We start from the raw sequence: 20,195 nt of genomic DNA on the forward strand, positions 1-20,195 counted from the left end.
AAAAACAATAACAAAAACATAAGCAAACAAGCAAGCAAAACAAATGAATGAAAACTGTCTTGGTCCAGAAGAAAACAAGTTCAAATTTGAAAACACATTTTTATCAATGGTTCCTAACAGTTTGCCTGTCTATGCTCAATCCCTTGTCTGCTTCTCTTTCCATTAAACACAGCTCCTCACACTTTTCTCCCTATCTCTCTGTCTGGGATGTTTTATTGCTCATGAACTACAGACCCAGTGTCCCCAGGGTGCCATCATTCTACAATGCCAAAGACCCTTAGGAGCCTTGGGATGGGTTACCTTGGATGTAAATGGAATATTTGAAATTCCATACTGTGTTTTTTCACTTGAGTTTGTGCACCTGAGTCAAAGTTGCTCAGGAGAAGGCAAGCAGCAGAGGTCAATGACAAGTAACCCAGCAAAGACCCCTAATTGGCTCCAAGACTGAACTCCTACCACAAAGTCACAAGAAGGAAAGGGAAGACGGAGTGATGGCCAATGACAACATCATAAAATGTGCCTATGAATCTTAGACAAGTGGACCATGCACTAAAGAAGCATTGGACCCACCTCTCGGTGGTGTTTCTCAGCCTCAAAGAACAAGTCAACTTGAAATAAACTATGTGTTATCAAAAGAGGAGACAAGGTCAAAGAAAAGTGTCCTTTGTGACTTCTGGTGTGGTATTTGTACAAAGCCTGAAGTGCAAAGAGGACTGAGTTCTGTGCAGGCTGCCTACTCAGGTTATATGGCTGATTCCTACTGTAATAAGTTTTCTGAGAAAGTGACATCTTTGATAAAGGAGTTCTATATTTCTTTTTGTTAATATTCCTTGACTTTGTTCCAAAATAGTGTGTCATACTTATTGTAAATGGTTTCTACAATACTTTATTTCATTAAATCTTTGAGAAGTACTTTATTAACCCAGCACTACCATCTCTTAAAGCTAAAAACCGTATTGTCAATAATATTAGAAAAAAATTCTACCTTTGCTTTTAGAATTGAGTCCTACAAAAGAAAATATACTAATCATCTAATTTTATATTTCATCTAATTGATTTTTAAGTGGAAGAAGGTCAGTTTGTTTATTTATTTACTTTTATTATTATTTGAGACGGGGGGGGGGACAGGAAAGGGGCAGAGAGAGAGAGAGAATTTTAAGCTAAACATAGAGCATGATGCACAGATCAATCCCATGACCCTGGGATCATGACCTGAGCTAAAATCAAGAGTAAGACCCTCAACGGACTGAGCCACCCAGGCACCCCAAGGGCAGTTCATTTAGAGTTAAAGAACTGATTTGCTCAAAACTGATTAATAAGAGTTCAGGAGATATATTCTATTATGACATTTAAAAAGAGTTTGTTTGGTTATGATAGCAAACCAAACTTGTAAAACATTAAACATGTTTAATTAAAATAAAGTAATTTTTGCAGAGCTATATTTGAACAGGCAATACAGTACCAACAATTATCTATAATTATGCAGGTCCAATCACGGAATAAAAGAAGTTTCAATGTCACTAAGCACAATAAGGATAATTATTCATCTATTATTCTGATGGGCACGTAATTAGCAACTTAAAAAAAAAACCCTTTCATAGGGATGTAACAGACACTGTTTCAATAAAGATTTACAGTGTAAGCAGCTGGATTAATGGTAGTGTATTTAAAACTGACCTTTTTCATTGTAGGTTTAAATCACATGCTAGCGGTTTTTCAACGAATGCCTGCTTTTCCTTTTCAAACACTGGCAAAAGTTCCCATTACTAGAATATATACAGTGTGCTTGAAGACCTTCTGGTTTGCCTCAGAAGCCTTATCTTGATGCACAGAATGACATCTACTTTCCTTCAGTTAAAAAGCTCATCTTTGTTTAATGTATTAAAACAGAAACTGGAAAAAAAAGATACAATGAAGCATATTAGTTTTTTTTTTTTTTTAGCTTAAGCAAATATCAGTTCTGACCAAGCAGTGCTAAATAGGGAAATAGGAGTCTCCTTGGATAGAAGCTAGGAGCAAGGTTTTTACAGAAAAGACCCTGAAGCAGAGCAAGGAAATTATTTGATTTGCTACAGCATAATCAGTTGTATTATTTAGGAAAGCCTAGCTGGCTGTTTGTGGTTGGCTGTTGTTCTTAATTAGAAGCATTTACAGGAAATGACGTATTGTTTTCCATTTGCTTATACAGTCTACCAAGGAGGCTTAGAGCCTCCTTACTTGATTATGTTAACAGTATTAACTTTTTTATAAATACAAAATAATATGACAAGTTTATAAAAGCTTGATTTTTTTTTATTTTTTTTTCATGTTTATTCACTTTGAGGGAAAAAGAGAGCGAGCACGAGTGGGAGAATGGGCCGAGAGAGAGGGAGACACAGAATCCAAAGCAGGCTCCAGGCTCTGAGCTGTCAGCACAGAGCCCAGTAAGGGGCTCGAACTCAAGAACTGTGAGATCATGATCTGAGCCGAAGTCAGACATTTAATGAACTGAGCCACCCAGGTGCTCTGTGAAAAGCTTGATCTTAAAATGTCCATAATCTTAGTATCTGAATATTATTAGTAAGATTATTTTGTCCCCACCACAGGCAGATATTTAAAGATATTTATAATTATAAGGAACATAGGTTTAGTGAATTTCTCAGTTACTTTCCAAGGCTACTACGTTGTCTGTAGGAGTAAAGTTTGAATACTATTTTTCCAAATAGAATTACTTTAATTTATTTAACTATTCCCTCAGTGTTTGGACTGTAAGTTCTTTCTAATTATCCATTTCTATAAATAATTGTATTAAATTCTGGCCTCAGAAATCAACAAAATAACATTAAAGTGTAAAGATGAATGTGCTGCAAATGTGCAGTCTTAATCATATGGTTATTGAGATTTTAAAAAAATAAATATACAGGTATATAGATGCATTATAAACATTCTTGTATTAAAAGGCAAAACAAACTATAATTAAATTATCTTAATTCAATCATTGAGGCTTCATTGCATCCAGCATTTTCTTCCTGAGATTTTTGAAATGTTTTGACACATCACATTTCTAATTATATATTTTGCTTTCTTAATGTAACCTCATTTCAAATTTGAGACTTCTCATTATTTTACAGCTTTCACTTTAAAAGCCACAAGGTAACTTTATCAAACTTCCTAAATATTCTCCAATAATTGGATATTAAGTTTTCTTCAGTGTTTCATGGTACAAATAATGTGATAAGTATACTTAAAATATATACAAATAAAAATATATAATAATATTAATATATAGATATATAGCCATGAATGTAGATAAACATTAATACCTATGTAATATCTATAGCTACACAGATGTTTATGTTTAAATACAAATCCTTTGGCCCAGTAATTCTCTTCTGGGACTATATATCTCAAGTGTGTGTGTGTGTGTGTGTGTGTGTGTGTGTGTGTGTGTGTGTGTGTGTGTCTGTTTGTATGTATTATTTCTTTCCTTTGCTCTGGACAGTATCTCCAATTCATTTTCAAAAGAGTTGTACTAGTTAGCATTACCCAAAATGTAGGAAATTTCCACTTTTATCCTGCCTTGGGCAACAGTGAATATTTAAAAATAAATTTCCAATTTAGTAGCAGAAAATGTGTTCTTTTTTGTGTTAATATTTATTTGTTTACTTGATAGAGACTGGATGTTTTCACATTAATATCAATTATTTGTGTTTAATCATCTTTGTGAACTTGGACTTTGGTCCATTTTACTCATGAAGTTTTTGACATTCTTCTTACAGATTTTCTGAGATATTCATATAAGAACGATAATGACACTCACATATATGGTATACATATATGACCAATATATGCTTTCGATGTATCAATATATTGCTTTCTAATAGGATTTATTTTGCCTTTTACATGCAGAGCCCTTAAACCATGCAGTCAAATCTATTAAATTTTAATTTTGAAGCTCTTTATTATACTTCTCAACTTAGAAATTCATGCTGTCTCCAAAATTTTGCTAAAAATTTAATTGTTATCCCTCTGTATAACATATTTAAATATGTTACATATTTTGCTTATAGTCTAAATTAAAAACCAAAATTGTTTTTTTTTCAAGTGGCTGACTTGTTTGCCCCAACATGTTGAAGGAAATGTAAATTTTAAATAAAAACTAGTGCCGTGGTTGAATACTCCTTGTATGCAAGTAACAAAAACATATTAAATTTCCTTAAACAAAACCAACCAAAATAAATGGGTGAAAGTGATTTAAGGGAAAGGATAGAGAGTAAAAGAGCATATTTTGGAATTTAGGGTCAGTGAAGGTAGTCAGATACCACAGGGATTGGAAATAGAAATGAAAACACGGTCATGAACCAAAACAACTACTCTTTCCACTTATCTTCCTCTGGGGTCACATGTCCTCAATCTGTTTCTCTGAGCAGGTCTGCCTGATTCTTCTGCTCCATCTATGCTGTGCCCTGACCTAGCTACCCTTGCCCTATCCTAGGTTCAGTTTCTGTGATTAAATAACCCAACCTCTTCCTTATCCCCTGGATTTCAGGGTCAGTGGAACAACAGTTCTTTGAAAAGGCTCCACTTAATGAGGCATTTATTTACTCCTGGTCCAATCAGAAATGGTTGGGGCCAGAGTAGCACAGAGTAGCAGCTCTTACTGTGGGAACACTTGTCAGAGCAGAAGGCAGGGGTGAGGCAGGCACCCCACACAATCCATCTATTACAACACTGAGGAGGTGATTAAAGGTATGATTGAAAGGCTGCTTCAAATACCATGGTTTACACTGTTTTTAGGATAGTACCTAACAAATAATGTTTTAATATACATTGGATGAACTAGTAATATGCCTACCACATACATATTTGTGTTTGTTCATTATTACCTCAGTTGCCTTATTTTGACATGAATGCTAACTTCTATCATCCTTTGAAAACTGGTAGAGAAAGAGCACCATTTTATTAGTTTAGCATGTTAATCTCACATTATTTGCTTCTCGTTTTCATTTCAAGTCAGATTTAGACCAACTTCTAATAATGTTGTAGATCTCCTATTCTTTACCTATTTCTTCCCCAATATCCTGCTTCTCTCCTAAAAGATCTCTTCATCCTCTACCTTTCAATATACTTTTAATATGCGAATTAAAGAGAGAAAGCACTTGCAGATTTAACTGTTTTATCAATCTCTGCTATTTGCATACTTTATAAGTTAGGTCCAATTTGAAATAAAACCACAGGAATATTTAATAAACAACTTCTAAGAAATTTTTTGGTAAAATACTTTTTTATTCTAGATCTACACTTCGTCATCTTGCTACATGTTAAATTACTTCTTAGGTACTAACAAACCAAGATGATGTATTACTGTCTTTACTGCCGATTAGCCAAATAGGTCATATTAATTTCCATTAAAGTATTAAACTTAGTGTCTGCTTACATATTTTTCTTTCTTCTTTTTTGAGTAATAAGGAAAAATCTTTTCTCTCTGCTTTTTTTTTTTTTTTGCACGGAGAGACAGACCAAAAGAGACATTTGCAAATGGGTTTCTGAAAATACGTATATTGTTTTGTCAATGAATACCAAAGGAATTGCCTGGGATTTATTCTAAGATGTGTAATATCAAACTTTCAAAGAATTCCACTTGAAAGATATAGAAGGACAAGTGATTTGTTTTATAGTATTGAAGTGGCTTGTTGAAATAAAAATATTTTAGTCTTTAACCTCTTGCTGTTTATTTCATAGTTTCTAATGTAACATATAGGATTTATAACTTTTCCCTTTGTCTTTAAAAGTTTTTGCTGTAGAGTATTTCACCCTTCAAACACTCAGTATCTTTCTTAGAATAGGTAGGCATATTGTTTCATACTGTACTAAAATCAGATTTGAGAAATGCGATTTCTACAAACTTACAGTATGTTAGTGACTATAAGAAGAACAGGTCTGGCCCTTTTGTTTATTGACAACTTGAGTGTTCCTGAAACATTTCTCTAAGAAGCCATCATATGCAAATGGAAAGAAACATTAGCCACCAACAATGAACCTTTCCTATGGGCTATCAACATGTGTTAAAGTCCACACAAAATACAAACAAACAAACAAACAAAAAAACAGTGGATGGCACTATAGAGTTATTTGCTAGGTTAATCTAATTTCATTAAAATATTTATGTCAATATATTACTTCTGGCCCATAAGCTAGATAGTTTTGAATTATTTATTATGTTTAGTTCTTTTTTGTAACCATCAATATTTTCATATTTTCTTTGTCCACCCCCCCCCCCCGTGACCTGTGTCTGACTGATACTAGGTAGTAAATTTAGGAAATTTTCAGCTTCATTTTTATTGGGCCCATATATAGAAGTTAACTCATCTATATTGGTATTTGATTAAAGAATGTACAATGAAGGAAGTCAGAAACAGATTCTAACACCAAATTATACTAGTTAATTGTGACAGTGCTAGCATCTAGAATTGGCTGAGAGTAGTCCTTAAAGTCAGACTCTTTCAAAAGCATTAGGAGCAGAATTTAAGGGGGAGCCTGGGTGGCTCAATTAGTTAGCAGCTGACTTCAGCTCAGGTCATGATCTCACCGCTCCTAAGCTCGAGCCCCGCATTGGGCTCTGTGCTGACCACTCAGGGCCTGGAGCCTGCTTCAGCTTCTGTGTCTCTCTCTCTCTTGCCCTTCCCCCACTTGCATTCTGTCTCACTCTGTCTCAAATAAGTAAACACTAAAAAAAATTTTTTTAAGTAGAATTTAAGAACTATAACTAACTCTGTGTAAGCCAAAGACCTATACAAAACTACTGGGAGACTCAAAGAGAATATTTGCCCATCAGGAAATTCCAAGCAACCAACTCCAGCCAGGGGTGCATAGACATAAGTGCAAAAAATGAATAAGGCACCAAAGTCAGCATGTTCAAGTGGTCACATGTGCTGAAATTCTGCACAGCAAAGGAAACAATCAACAAAACTAAAAGGCAACCAACGGAATGGGAAAAGATATTTGCAAATGACATATCAGACAAAGGGCTAGTATCCAAAATCTATAAAGAGCTCACCAAACTCCACACCCGAAAAACAAATAATCCAATGAAGAAATGGGCAGAAGACATGAATAGACACTTCTCTAAAGAAGACATCCAGATGGCCAACAGGCACATGAAAAGATGTTCAACGTCACTCCTCATCAGGGAAATACAAATCAAAACCACACTCAGATATCACCTCACACCAGTCAGAGTGGCTAAAATGAACAAATCAGGAGACTACAGATGCTGGAGAGGATGTGGAAAAACGGGAACCCCCTTGCACTGTTGGTGGGAATGCAAACTGGTGCAGCCACTCTGGAAAACAGTGTGGAGGTTCCTCAAAAAATTAAAAATAGACCTATCTTATGACCCAGCAATAGCACTGCTAGGAATTTACCCAAGGGATACAGGCGTACTGATGCATAGAGGCACTTGTACCCCAATGTTTATACCAGCACTTTCAACAATAGCCAAATTATGAAGAACCTAAATGTCCTTCAATTGATGAATGGATAAAGAAGATGTGGTTTATATATGCAATGGAATACTACTTGGCAATGAAAAAGAATGAAATCTGGCCATTTGTAGCAACGTGGATGGAACTGGGAGGGTATTATGCTAAGTGAAATAAGTCAGGCAGAGGAAGATATCATATGTTTTCACTCATATGTGGACCTTGAAAAACTTAACAGAAGACCATGGGGGAGGGGGAAGAAGGAAAAAAAAAGTTACAGAGAGAGAGGGAGGCAAACCATAAGGGACTCTTAAATACACAGAACAAACTGAGGGTTGATGGGGGGTGGGGGAGAGGGGAAAGTGGGTGATGGGCATTGAGGAGGGCACCTGTTGGGATGAGCACTAGGTGTTGTATAGAAACCAATTTGACAATAAATTATATTTAATATAAAAAATCATGGAAATGGAAATGTGAATTACAATGCCATAGTACTGTACACCAATTAGGATGGCTAAAATAAAAAAGTATTTAGCAAAGAAAAATAAGTAAAAAATAAAGCTACCATCTGTAATCAAGACAGTGTGGTATTGGTGAAAGAACAGACAAGTAGACCAATGGATCAGGACAGACAGCCCAGAAATAGACCCACATAAATCTAGTCAAATGAATTTTGACAAAGGAGAAAAGGCAATATAATGAAACACTGACAGTCTTTTCAATAAATTGGAGTAACTGGATATTAACATGCAAAAAAATATATAGGCACTGACTCTACTCTCTTCACCACCTGAAACTAGACATAATTAAAATTAAATTTCTTTTTGCTCTGTGAAAGACACTTCAAGAGAATGAAAAGACAAGCCACAGAATGGGAGAAAATATTTGCCAAAGACATACTGATAAAGGCTTCTATCCAAACTATACAAAAAACTCTTAAAACTCAACAGTGAAAAACCACTCAATTTAAAAAATAGGCCAAAGACCTTACAAGACACTTCAATGAAGATATCAGTTGGCAAACAAGCACATGAAAAGACACTTCACATTATATGTCACTGGGAAAATACAAATTAAAACAACAATGAGATACCAGTACATACCGGTTAGAATGGCCAAAATCCAAACCACTGACAATATGGAACAATAGGAACTCACAGTCACTGCTGGTAGGAATGCAAAAAGTACAACTACTTTGGCAGACAGTTTGACAGTTTCCTACCAAACTAAACATATCTTACCATATGATCCAGCAATCGTGTTCCTTGGTTTTTGCCCAAATGAGTTGATAACTTATGTCTACAAAAAAAAAGAATATTCATAGCTGCTTTTTTTATAATTGCCAAAAATTGGAAGCAACCAAAATGTCCCTCTGTAGGTGCATAAACATCCAAACAATGGAATATTATTCAGTGCTAAAAAGAAATGAGCTACCAAGTCACAAAAATACATGGAGGAAATTTAAATGAATATTACTAAGTGAAAGAAGCCAATTTAATATACAGCAAGTCTACATACTATGTGATACCATAGGGAAGGAAAAAATATCTTTTCCTTCTACCCTTGGAAATTCTCAAAATTCTCGGTGGGGGTCCCTGTAACAAAGACTGATTAACAAGAGAAAAGGATATAATATATCCTTTAAATACAACATATAGGGGCACCTGGGTGGCTCAGTCTGTTAAGTGTCTGACTTCAGCTCAGGTCATGATCTCACAGTCCGTGAGTCCGAGCCCTGCGTCAGGCTCTGTGCTGACAGTTCAGAGCCAGGAGCCTGCTTCAGATTCTGTGTCTCCCTCTCTCTCTGCCCCTGCCCTGCTCATGGTCTGTCTCTCTCTGTCTCAAAAAACATATAAATTAAAAAAAACATTAAATTTTTTTTAAAAATACAATGTATAATTAAATATAGTGTTTATATTTAATATAAATATTATGTGACATGGGAAATGAAAACCTGAGCATTTTTATACTACAGCATTTTATACTATTTTATACTGTGTTTGATGAAGAGTAGAAAGTTGTGGGAAATGTTAAAAGATGAAGGATATGAGCTAATTGCAGTAAACTGGGGAAACTTAGCAAGGCCAATTCTATTCCTCTCTGTATTCCTCCAGCTTCAGAGATAAGAATTTTCCTGAGAAAATTCTGAGGGAGGCCACCTCTCACATGAAGGTCTCATAACCTGCTTCAGGCGAAAGTCAAAAAGTACTTCTCGCATCTGCCATTTTTCGAATTCCTTCAGTTTCAAATATTCAATTGGTCAGCATGCCATATTTCAGACTGGGACGTCCTACTATATTTATCAACACTTACTATATGACATTCTGGAAAAGGCAAAACTATAAAGACAGTAAAATAGTCAGTAGTTGCCAGGGAGTAGTGGGGAGACAGGGATGAATGGGCAGAATACCGAGCATTTTTAGGGTTATGAAAATGTACTGTATGATACTACAATGGTGGATTTATCTTTTCAAAACCCACAGAATGTAGAACACCAAGAGTGAAGTGTAACAGAAACTATGATCTCTGGGGATGTGTTAATGGAGGCTCAATCATAAAGGTACCATTCTGCTACAGGATGTTGATGGTGGGGGAGCTGGTGCCTGCCAGGGACAGTGGGTATGTAGGACCTCTCTGTACTTGCTGCCCAGTCTTGCTGTGAACCTAAAACGCCTTTTAGAAAAGTGGTTTGATTATTAAAAAAAAAAAAAAAAAAAAAACACAGCACACATAAAGAAAGGTGTTTAAACAGAATGCTTAAGTCATGAGCACACTAAAGAATTAGAACAAATGTGCAAAAGCAAAAGTAAGCTTGAGGCTAAGAAGTCAGTAATATTTCATCAAGACTCACCTTGACCATGGTTCTCGGAGGTGAGGACTAAATGACCAAAACCACTGAGTGTGAAGTGAAACAGCTAAATCTTATCTCAGCTGTAAGTTAAAAAAAAAAAAAGTTCAATTTTTACCTTTCTATTGTAACAATCTCAGGGCTAGTCAGAATTGATATTATTTTATACAGCAGGGTCAGATACACAGCAATTCAGTGGAGCTAGGGGGAAGGAGAATGGCTCAAGCCCACCCTGAAAGGAGAGTGGCTCAAGTTCGGCCTGGGGTTCAGCCCTTGTCACCTGTGTTTTGAAGACTGTCACCCTCACGTATTACCTGCCTCCATTGTTCTGCAGCCCTCCACACCAAACCACCTTTGTTCTTCTGTCAGGAATATCCTCTAAAAGCACAGATCACTCTCCTCTATTTGCCACAGACTGAGCTAGCACAAGAGAGAAGCTTCTGGACAGGGTTTGAACTGGGCAGCTGCCTGGGAGAGGCTAAGAATCTGCTCCCAAACCCAGGACTTGGAAGGAAACTCTCCTCTCAATTCAGGAGGGACTTCTGTGTGAGTATGGTGTACAATCCAACTCAAAAGAGCCAATAATGAGGGAATTTCACTCATTTACATTTAGACTAATAGGCCCAATAAGCATTTTCATTCAGTATCCTTGATCACAGGACCATTTGCAATTGGTTGCCTCCCAGGAGTTACAATTAGATGCTAATACATCATGATGCTTCTCTCTGGGACAGGTCACTCATCATCCCTTCCCCCATCTGTTTGTCTGTGGCTGTCCGTGTTTGTACCTCAGGATTTAGTCATTTGTGTATCCTCATCTTCCTGCCTCTTTACCAATCCACTGATTCCTTACATACATTTTTGCTATTTCTCCCTTCCTGAGAGATGGAATAAATTCTAAGTTTACTTTTCTCCATTTTCCTTTATCATTCCCATGGGCTTCACAGAAGAAAAAGCACTATGTTTCTATGATTGACATCTCTGTTCTGTTCCCATATTTTCCCTTCCTTCTTGTTCACCTTATTATTTTTTTTAAGTGACAACCTTTTTTTAACACCAGATAGGAACTTCTTATAGATGCTAAAAGAATATACCACTGTAAGTTCATGAATTCTTGACTTCTGTAAGAAACTGTAGTCACAGAGGGATCACTGTGGTTTTCAGTGATGTGTCATTCCTCTCAGACATAAAAGAACATCAGATGGAGGAAGGGGCAAGGCAGTAGAAGCAGAGAAAACGCCTGGAGCAAGTCCTATTTGAGGAAATACAGGGATTCCAAAGATAACATACAAAGTATGAGGGGTGCCTGGGTGGCTCAGTCTGCTAAGCATCCGACTTCAGCTCAGGTCATGATCTCAGGGCTCATGAGTTCGAGCCCCACATCAGTCTCTGTGCTGACAGCTCATAGCCTGGAGCCTGCTTCGGATTCTGTGTGTGTCTCTCTCTCTGCCCCTCCCTCACTCGTTCTCATTCTCTCTCTCTCTCTCAAAAATAAAGAAACGTTTAAAAAAATTAAGAAAGAATGAAATTAACCTAGAATCCTTAGGCTCATGACAGATACTGAGGCCTTGCATATTAAGCAAAGGATCTGGGGCTTATGCTTTTGGAGATGAGAAACCAACAAGGATTTGTATGAATACAGATTGTTAAGAGTTTTTTATTTCATTTTTTATTTCATTTCATTTGCTCCTGATCTTAGAATCTCTATCCTTATTTCTCATCAAAGATTTATAATTGTCCAATTGTAAGTTTTTGTATATGGATGTTTTCAGTAACATTATCACCATATTTAGGGAAGGAATTTGAAGGGAGTATTTTGATCTATTCTTAACTTCCTGCTCTTTTCAGGGGAAAAAGTGTTCGATAAACCATTAGAGTCATATTAAAACTTTGTTTGTATCCTTGTTTGTATCCTGACATGAACAAGCTGCTGTAAAAATAAAGATTTGTTTGTAAAGCAATCTGGGGAATGTGAATGTAGCCTGTACATTACATGACAGTGAGGAATTTTTATTGCTCTGACGTCTGATAATGGCAAAGTTGTTACTTTAAAAATCTCTGTATCAGTTAGACATCATAATAAAGCTTTTATAGGTAAGACACGATATCAAAGATATACTTTAAAGCTCTATAACTCCTCCAAAGCTAAACAGAGGAATCTATAAAGCTGCAAAAAATAATAATAATAGTAAAATCAATCATTGTTGAATATGATTGGTAGGGGTGCCTCTTCTCTGCTTTTATGTGTTACAAAATTTCCAAATATAACATGAAAAAATAAAACCAAATTCATCTGAAGTAGTCGAAGAACTAAATACATAACAAAAATAAATTTTGGCCACCAGGTGAACAAGAAAAACTAGAAATTAAGCTTATTTTTAATGCTTTCTATAGAGTTAAATACAGATGTTCCAAAATCATTTAAAATGAAGCAAAAAAAAAGATAATCTTAAAAGTCTCATAAAATTTAGTTATTCAGAATTAAGACCCTAGGCAAAGCATCAAAATAAACATGATGTGTGGGAGATAATTAGTGTCTACAAGAATAGCCATTGCTCTTTTCTCATATGCTTTCCAAGTTCAGTCACATTTGATAAGAACCTTGATGTATTCATTTACATAGAACCACTAAATGTGAGACCAGGAGGGAGACTTCGAGATTACTCTAATCTCACCTGTGTTCTACAGGATATTATTTTGAGCTACCATTACAAATTGTCAAGCCCTCAAATTTCAAGATGAGTAGATTAACAATGTACTCTAATTTCAAATTATGCAAGGGACTGATATTTGTTTTAAAAACCATGCCCTTCTTTGCAAAATAATAACCACTAATAATAACCAGTAGCTTACACTTGAACACTTCCACCTAAGGAGTTGAAGTAATCACGAACTTTATTTTGGCCTCAGACATTTCCAAACCATACAAATCTTAGAAAATGTATTGCTACTCTACTACCAATCATTCCTATTATTCTACAAATTAATTAGGAGTTTGAATATGCTACCTTAATACTGGAAATGCTTTTGACATATAATTTAGTTCCTAGTAAAGGCCAACATCTATGCTGAATATATCTCATGTCTAATGTGGAACTTTTAAGGAGCTGCCAAACTGCTGCCTGTAGGCCAAATCTGACCGACCATCTGTTTTTGTAGAGAAAGTTTTACTGGAACACAGCCACACATATTCACTTATCTGTTATCTCTGGCTGCTTTTACACTACAACGACATAGTTGAGGAGTTAACAGAGACCAGGGCCACAAGCCTAGTAGGTATCATTTAGCTTTCTATAGGCAAAGTTTGCCAAGCTCTGGTTTAAAGCATAACTCTCAAATGCCAATGTCACAGACAATTCCTCCTCCCCACCCCGCCCCCAAAACATGTTGCTAATAAAGAGATAGAGAAATCCTCGTTGAGTTGCATAAATATGAGGATAATAACCATACTGGTGTATGTTCATCATGATAATTCTATTAGTATATTTTGTGGGAAGAAGTTTTTAGTTCTTCTCTTACTAAATAAAATAGGTAGTACCAGCAAGTCAGCCACAATGATTATTTCTAGGAAAATATTCCTATTTGTCCATGATTTCACCACAATATTGGTAGTGCATTTGTCAATTGGTCTAATCCAGAAGTCCTTGTATTCTCAGTCTGAAGCCTACTACTGCCATAACTGTTGTTCCCAAGTCATAAAGAGATAGAAAGTGGAGTATTTCTCAAGGATATTGTTTATGTCTAGTTGGGCAAAAGAACTTGATTTCTGAGATGAAAGTGGAAGAATCACTCTCTTTAACCCTTTTCTCCTGGTCATATCATCACTCTTTGCATGCAATCTTGAACATTATGCTTTGCTCACAGCAATCCTCTTACACTTCATATAGGGGGATCAAGGATGTTTAAACAGAACTAAAGATACATTTCTCATGGATTTGTTTGCTCAAAAGAAATGGATGAAATCTAAAGATCACAAAATTTATGATAGACAGTTTTCAAATTTCAACCTTAAACCATCCATGGAGTGTGGGATTTCAATAACATCATGGCGGTCACAAGAAACATGGCCAGGCCATGATGACATTGAGATCCACGAAGGGTATGATTTTATTATAGCAGAAACTTGACTCTATCTGGATTTGGGGTTTTCTTGAAAAGATCTGTTATAAGAATGTATCATGATGGCTATATGTTACAGAGGAAAACAAGACTTCCTCTAGAGATAAAGAATCAGTCAAATCTTGTGAAATAGAATAAGATTCATGAAAGAAATATGAACAAGTTCCTCATAAAAAGAGGGTTTTTTTTCCCTAAAACTTAAAGGATGAGCCACGATGTCTTAGAACCTGTCAAAAGAAACCTTCAAAGCTAATTTCATATAGGACTTGTTTCATCAGCGAGTCAGTTAGTAAAGGCTCTAGTCCATCATCAGTGTTTCTGTGGTAAATAAAAGAAGCACAGAGTTCTTGTGATAGAAGCTATGGTGCTAACCAGGAAAATAACTGATGCATTAAATCTCATTCTAAATTTATATTTAGAGCAAAAACGCAATGATCATAATGATGATCTTTTTTTTAATCTTTTTTGAAGAGACGTGTCAAAAATTCTATGTTTTGTTTTCCTGTACTTGTGACAACTTCCTTAGCTACGACACTAAAGGTTCTTTTTACTACTGCAATGATGAGTAAACCTCATGAGAAGACACACTCTGGATTTTGCCACTTCAATGCTTTTTATAAAGAAAAAATCAGTAGATAGTCAACATTTTCCCCCCAAAAGAAGTAACGTGGATTTCCCAGATGTCCAGGAACCTACTTTTTTTTTAATGTGTTATAAAAAATCAGGGTTGTTTCATTTTTATTTTTTCTTTGTTTTTGTTTTTTCCAAACAAACAAACAAAAAAGCCAGTAGTGTGGTTAATACATTAAAAAAAAAAAAAGGTTTACCTATTGACTAGCTCATATGACAGATATATTCTAAATTTGGAGAGCATATCTAAACAGGAACCTGTGCCCCTGGTTATTACCAGATATTACTTATCTGCTTTTATATAGAAACCTTTAATTTGCAGAAGAGTATTGAACTTTTTTTGATTAATTTTATTTTCTGAAAACATAAAATATGTGTTTTTAATATACTAGAGATATTGTGGCAATAAATGTTTGACTTTATTTCTTTTTAATCTATATTTCATCACTAACAGTGACTGATGGAATATTCTTAACAGATAAAAGATGAGACAATGGCCAAGAAAAGAAGAGTTGGAGACAATAGTCTTGGAACTGATCTTGTGCTTAACTAGCACAGTTTCAACAAGTAGCATAAAGGGTGCTAGAGATCCTTGTGTATTTAAAAACGTACTGGTGACAGTCCTAATGGATTGCCAGCTGGCTGGAAATATACAGTCAAATCCTGGAAGCAGGAATATGAAGTGAGGGACACAGAGTTAAGCCCACTAAGCCTATCTCATGTGTGAGAGATAAGGTTTCATTTGTTGTTTTACATCAAAAAATAATCAGAAACAACTTGGATTTGAGTTATAGCTTGTTGAAGGCTACTTTTAAAAAACAATTGTCCTCATTAATAAAATCTACAAAGTTTAGTATGTGGATGTGTTAAAAGTATAAAGCTTATTTGTGTAATATTGTGAAATGAAAGTATTTTTTCACTTCCATTCTATAGTTATATTATATATGAACTATTCAAAGATTTAGGCTAGTAATTTCTGAGAACGGAGGAACTGTAATTTGCTATACAATTAAAACCCATTATTTCAGAAACAAAGCAATCTAAAACTGGATCTGAATCTCTTCAAGCCTTCTCTACATGGCAGAGGTATGATACAAATATTCTGCAAGAGGCAAGGAAAAATTTGATCCTAGGTCTGGCAGTGCCTGTTGTTTCAGATGTGTTTAATATTTGTAGTTTCCAACTATCAGCATATCATGATTTTGCCATTTATCACAAACAACAAAACATTCAAATGACCACAACTTTCTAATAACTTAGCTGGCTTGTTAGAAATTGCAGAAAGCATCAACTCATTTACTACTAAGCAAAACTGCAAATAGCAAAATCTCTGGATTTTAAAAAACAAAAGTATGACTATATTTCATTATGGGAGCAGTCTCCAAGATATTACTCAACTAATGCTAAGTTGCATCACATGAATAAACATTGGTGATGCTGATAAGTTGATACATACCTACCTGCCAAAATACCTGAGATTACAGAGAATCTTTTATTGTAGGTAGACAGTAAGGTTTGTCAATACTCTGAAATTTTCATTTTAGCCATTTGAGTAAAACTTTTCCTTTACCAAAGTATTCAGTGTTACTTCTAGGGAGCTATGAAGCTGATTGATTGGATTAACACCTCCCTTCCTTTCCCCGCCTTTTGGGTGACAGTGTTAATGGACTGTCAGATGGCTGGAAATGAATAGTCAAATCCTGGCAACAGAAATATGAAGGAGATGTGAGGGGCACAGAGTTAAGCCTATTATGTTATCTGTGTTTGTTTGTTTTTTTTAAATTAATTAAGAAGTGAATGTAATGAGCTTTTGCTTAATTTGGGACATGCTCAATTTTTATTGTCTGGATCGTATGCCTCATATAACTGGCACACAAAAAAGCATCAGCTGTAACAGAAGCAATTCTGTTGGCACTTTAACTGTCTAAATATAACCCATTAATCTTAGTATTTACCTGAAAAGGATATGTTACAGGGAAAAGTCATTGATCAGCTCCAGAAATCTTCATTAAAGGACTGTCAACACATTCTCAGTTCTGGTGTCAAAAGTAGAATTTCTTTAAGCTCTAACTACATTCTTTGGCAAAGCTTGGTAGGCAGATGCCAAGTCTACATTTGATTCCTCTAACTGGAAAAATAACATGGAAAAATACTTGCTTCCGTTTGTCTTGATCAAATATCACTCATTTTTGACAAAATGAAGCATAAATCTTCTCCAAAAGAAAACCTAAAGGACTTTGAGGGACATGTTAGAAATCAGAATTTTAAACAAAAATCCCTTCAACAACAGAGCACACTAATAAGGAGTATTTAGGACAATATTCCAAAGAGCCATCATTGAAGATGTATGGAAGTAATTTGATCACATCAAGTTAAGTTCTGCTAGTGCAGGCTAATGAACTTACAGACTATTGGGTTTGGGGCTGCTGAAAGCTGAGTGGCATAGGAGTTCCAAAGCATAGGATAGATAAGAATTGAAGGAGACTTATCCTACATAATTTAAGAATGGCATTAATTTAAAAACAAGAATTCTGGGGCGCCTGGGTGGCTCAGTTGGTTAAGCGGCCGACTTCGGCTCAGGTCATGATCTCGCGGTCCATGAGTTCTAGCCCCGCGTTGGGCTCTGTGCTGACAGCTCAGAGCCTGGAGCCTGCTTCAGATTCTGTGTCTCCCTCTCTCTGACCCTCCCTTGTTCATGCTGTGTTTCTCCCTGTCTCAAAAATAAATAAACATTGAAAAAAAATTTTTAAATAAATTAAAATAAGAAAAAATAAAAACAAGAATTCTGTCTGGGTACAGGGTGACCATGCAATTATTAACAAAATAGAAGTGAAACATTTTCTGGGAAGTGCTTTCCCAGAATTGCTCAGGACCCTGTAATGACTTTGAACTCCTCAGGTCTTACTGTTTTCACATCTGGTATTTCTTTTGGGGGGTTACTTCTTGTCTTGTCCTTTTCATTGTTTACTTCACTGACAGATTACTGCTTACCCCCACTGATACCTTCATCTTTGGTGATCTACTTACTCAATTCTCCTTCTTCTCTGGTCCCATTAGCTGCCACTGATATTATGTTGCCCACTGTTATCTGTTTCATAGTTGTTTCCATCATGCCACGAGGCAGTCCCACCCCTCTGTCTGGTAGGAGTATTTATGATCAGTGGCTAAACTGCTATACAACACTCTAGCCACCTTTACATAATTTATTGTATCCTATCTTCAGCTCAAAGTTAGGTTGTCCATAGGCACTGCTTCTTAAGTCAGTGTAGTAAATCTCTTCCTGTCCTGTCTTTCTGCTCATGTCAATTTACTACATTGTGGGCACTGTCCTCTGAATTTGGTACCACACAGGATGATGAACATTAGAGATGTCACAAGGTTCTCAGTGACTATATCTACCTAAGTTGAGTGAGGCTTGGGGTAGAAAAAAGAAACAGTTGAACAGTAGCTTCAGTCCAGCAAATACAGGTATGGGAGAGATAAGTAACTCAGATTGGGCCCTGGCCATTATGTGGGAGTAGACAGAATTAACAAGGCCATGGTCATGATCACCTCAAACAGCCAAGACATAATGAATCATAGAAATATATCTATGTTAAACAAAACTCAACTCCTTGACAAATTAGGATCATCAACCTTCATATCCAGGGGGAAGACTCAAAAAACAGTGTTAGTAGCTCCAAGGATAGATCCAATACAGTGGCACTAAAAATGTTCTTGCCTAGTTGGAGAAAGTCTTAACTCTCCAACTCTCCCAATGTATATCTAGGAAATGATAAGAGAGTTAAGACTTTCTCCAACTAGGCACATATATATATGTATACACACACATATATATGTCTTAATGTAAAATATAAATACATATGCAAGAGAAGTTTAAAAGATAAATATTAATACACATAAATATGTATATAAAAGATAAATTTTATCAGGGGTTTGTCTGGTGTTTGGGGAGCTTCACTGTCCCATGGGTACGCCAGGTCATAATTTATCTATACCATCCTGGTAAAACACAAAATATTCCCCAAATTACAAAGGACTCCACCCTCAGGTTCTAAGTTGAGACTGGGGGACCATTTATGGGTACCTTTTCCCATGCTTTTTCTCAAGTATTCAAGCAAGCTTTTACTTACAATCTCATTCTCACAAATATGGCAACACCAGAGGAAATGAAGCACAGCTTATTCAGTGATCTTGACTGGCTAAAGACATAGCAGTAGATATCTTGCTACATTCCTTTTTTACACCTGGTAGAACCACATTTACACAGAGAAGAAAATACGTTCTTCATCTAGGACTAATGGTAGAACAAAAAATTTACTGGGACTCACAGTTAAATGTGAGCACAATAACAATTGTTCCTATAGAGATTTATTCTTGTTTTACCCACTTTTCTTTGTTTAGAATGAGTGGTGTTTAACTAGTTCTAAATAAATTTTCTTTTAACCACTATAGAGCCACTATAAAAGGGGCTCTTTCTGCCATTGTGACACAGTTATGTTGTGGGAGGCATCATAGGATTTATAATAGAACATATGGGCATTTGTTCCTACTCAGAGCTCTGTTCTGCAGATTCTTGAAAGTAGCAGTAACTCTAACATTATTCTCAGAAATGTGTTCTCCAAGCTCTCTCACATAAATAAGGAGGGATCAGAGTATTCTACATATCATAAATAATTTGAAAACAGGAAGGTCAGGAAGAGTAAATAATAGGTATACAACAGACTATTGTCTGGGAGTAAAGAGAAATTACAGATTAGATATGCCTACCCATTAACTTCAACACTGTATTTCACCCATTAACTTCAACATCATATTTTTTTATTTTACTGACACTTCTCCATAACTACAAGTGTTAATGTATTATACCTCATTGAGTATAAAGAACATCCACATGATATTATAAAGTCTGTTTTAAAAGTATACACTCGTACTTCTAATGTTGTAGCCAAATATTAGGAGAATACCCTGTGGATTGGACATTTTCCTTCTGTTCAGATTCATATTTTTAAAGGTTAACAGCTTAGTTAAATCTACCATCCCAAGAAAGTCCTTACTAAGTATGAAGAATTGCTTGGAGCACAGAATGCTTAGTTATGAGAACAAAAATCTCTTGAATGGAGAGATTTCTTTCCAAC

At 35.8% G+C, this 20,195-nt stretch overlaps 1 long non-coding RNA gene across 2 annotated transcripts in view; it reads right to left on the minus strand.

The window, feature by feature from the left end:
• The window catches only part of LOC123384554, a 209,775-nt gene that overhangs the window by 135,353 nt on the left and 54,227 nt on the right, over nt 1–20,195 (minus strand). The window contains exons 3-5 of one of the 2 annotated variants that reach the window (XR_006595823.1): nt 10,312–10,391; nt 8,702–8,759; nt 1,333–1,893 (exon numbers count right to left, since the gene is read on the minus strand). This is a non-coding gene — a long non-coding RNA (uncharacterized LOC123384554). Of the gene's footprint in view, nt 1–1,332; nt 1,894–8,701; nt 8,760–10,311; nt 10,392–20,195 lie in introns of those variants that run through there. The other variant, XR_006595824.1, reaches the window with a different exon arrangement.

The sequence above is a fragment of the Felis catus genome, chromosome A3 (genome assembly GCF_018350175.1).
Source record: "Felis catus isolate Fca126 chromosome A3, F.catus_Fca126_mat1.0, whole genome shotgun sequence".
Taxonomy (NCBI): Eukaryota; Metazoa; Chordata; class Mammalia; order Carnivora; family Felidae; genus Felis; species Felis catus.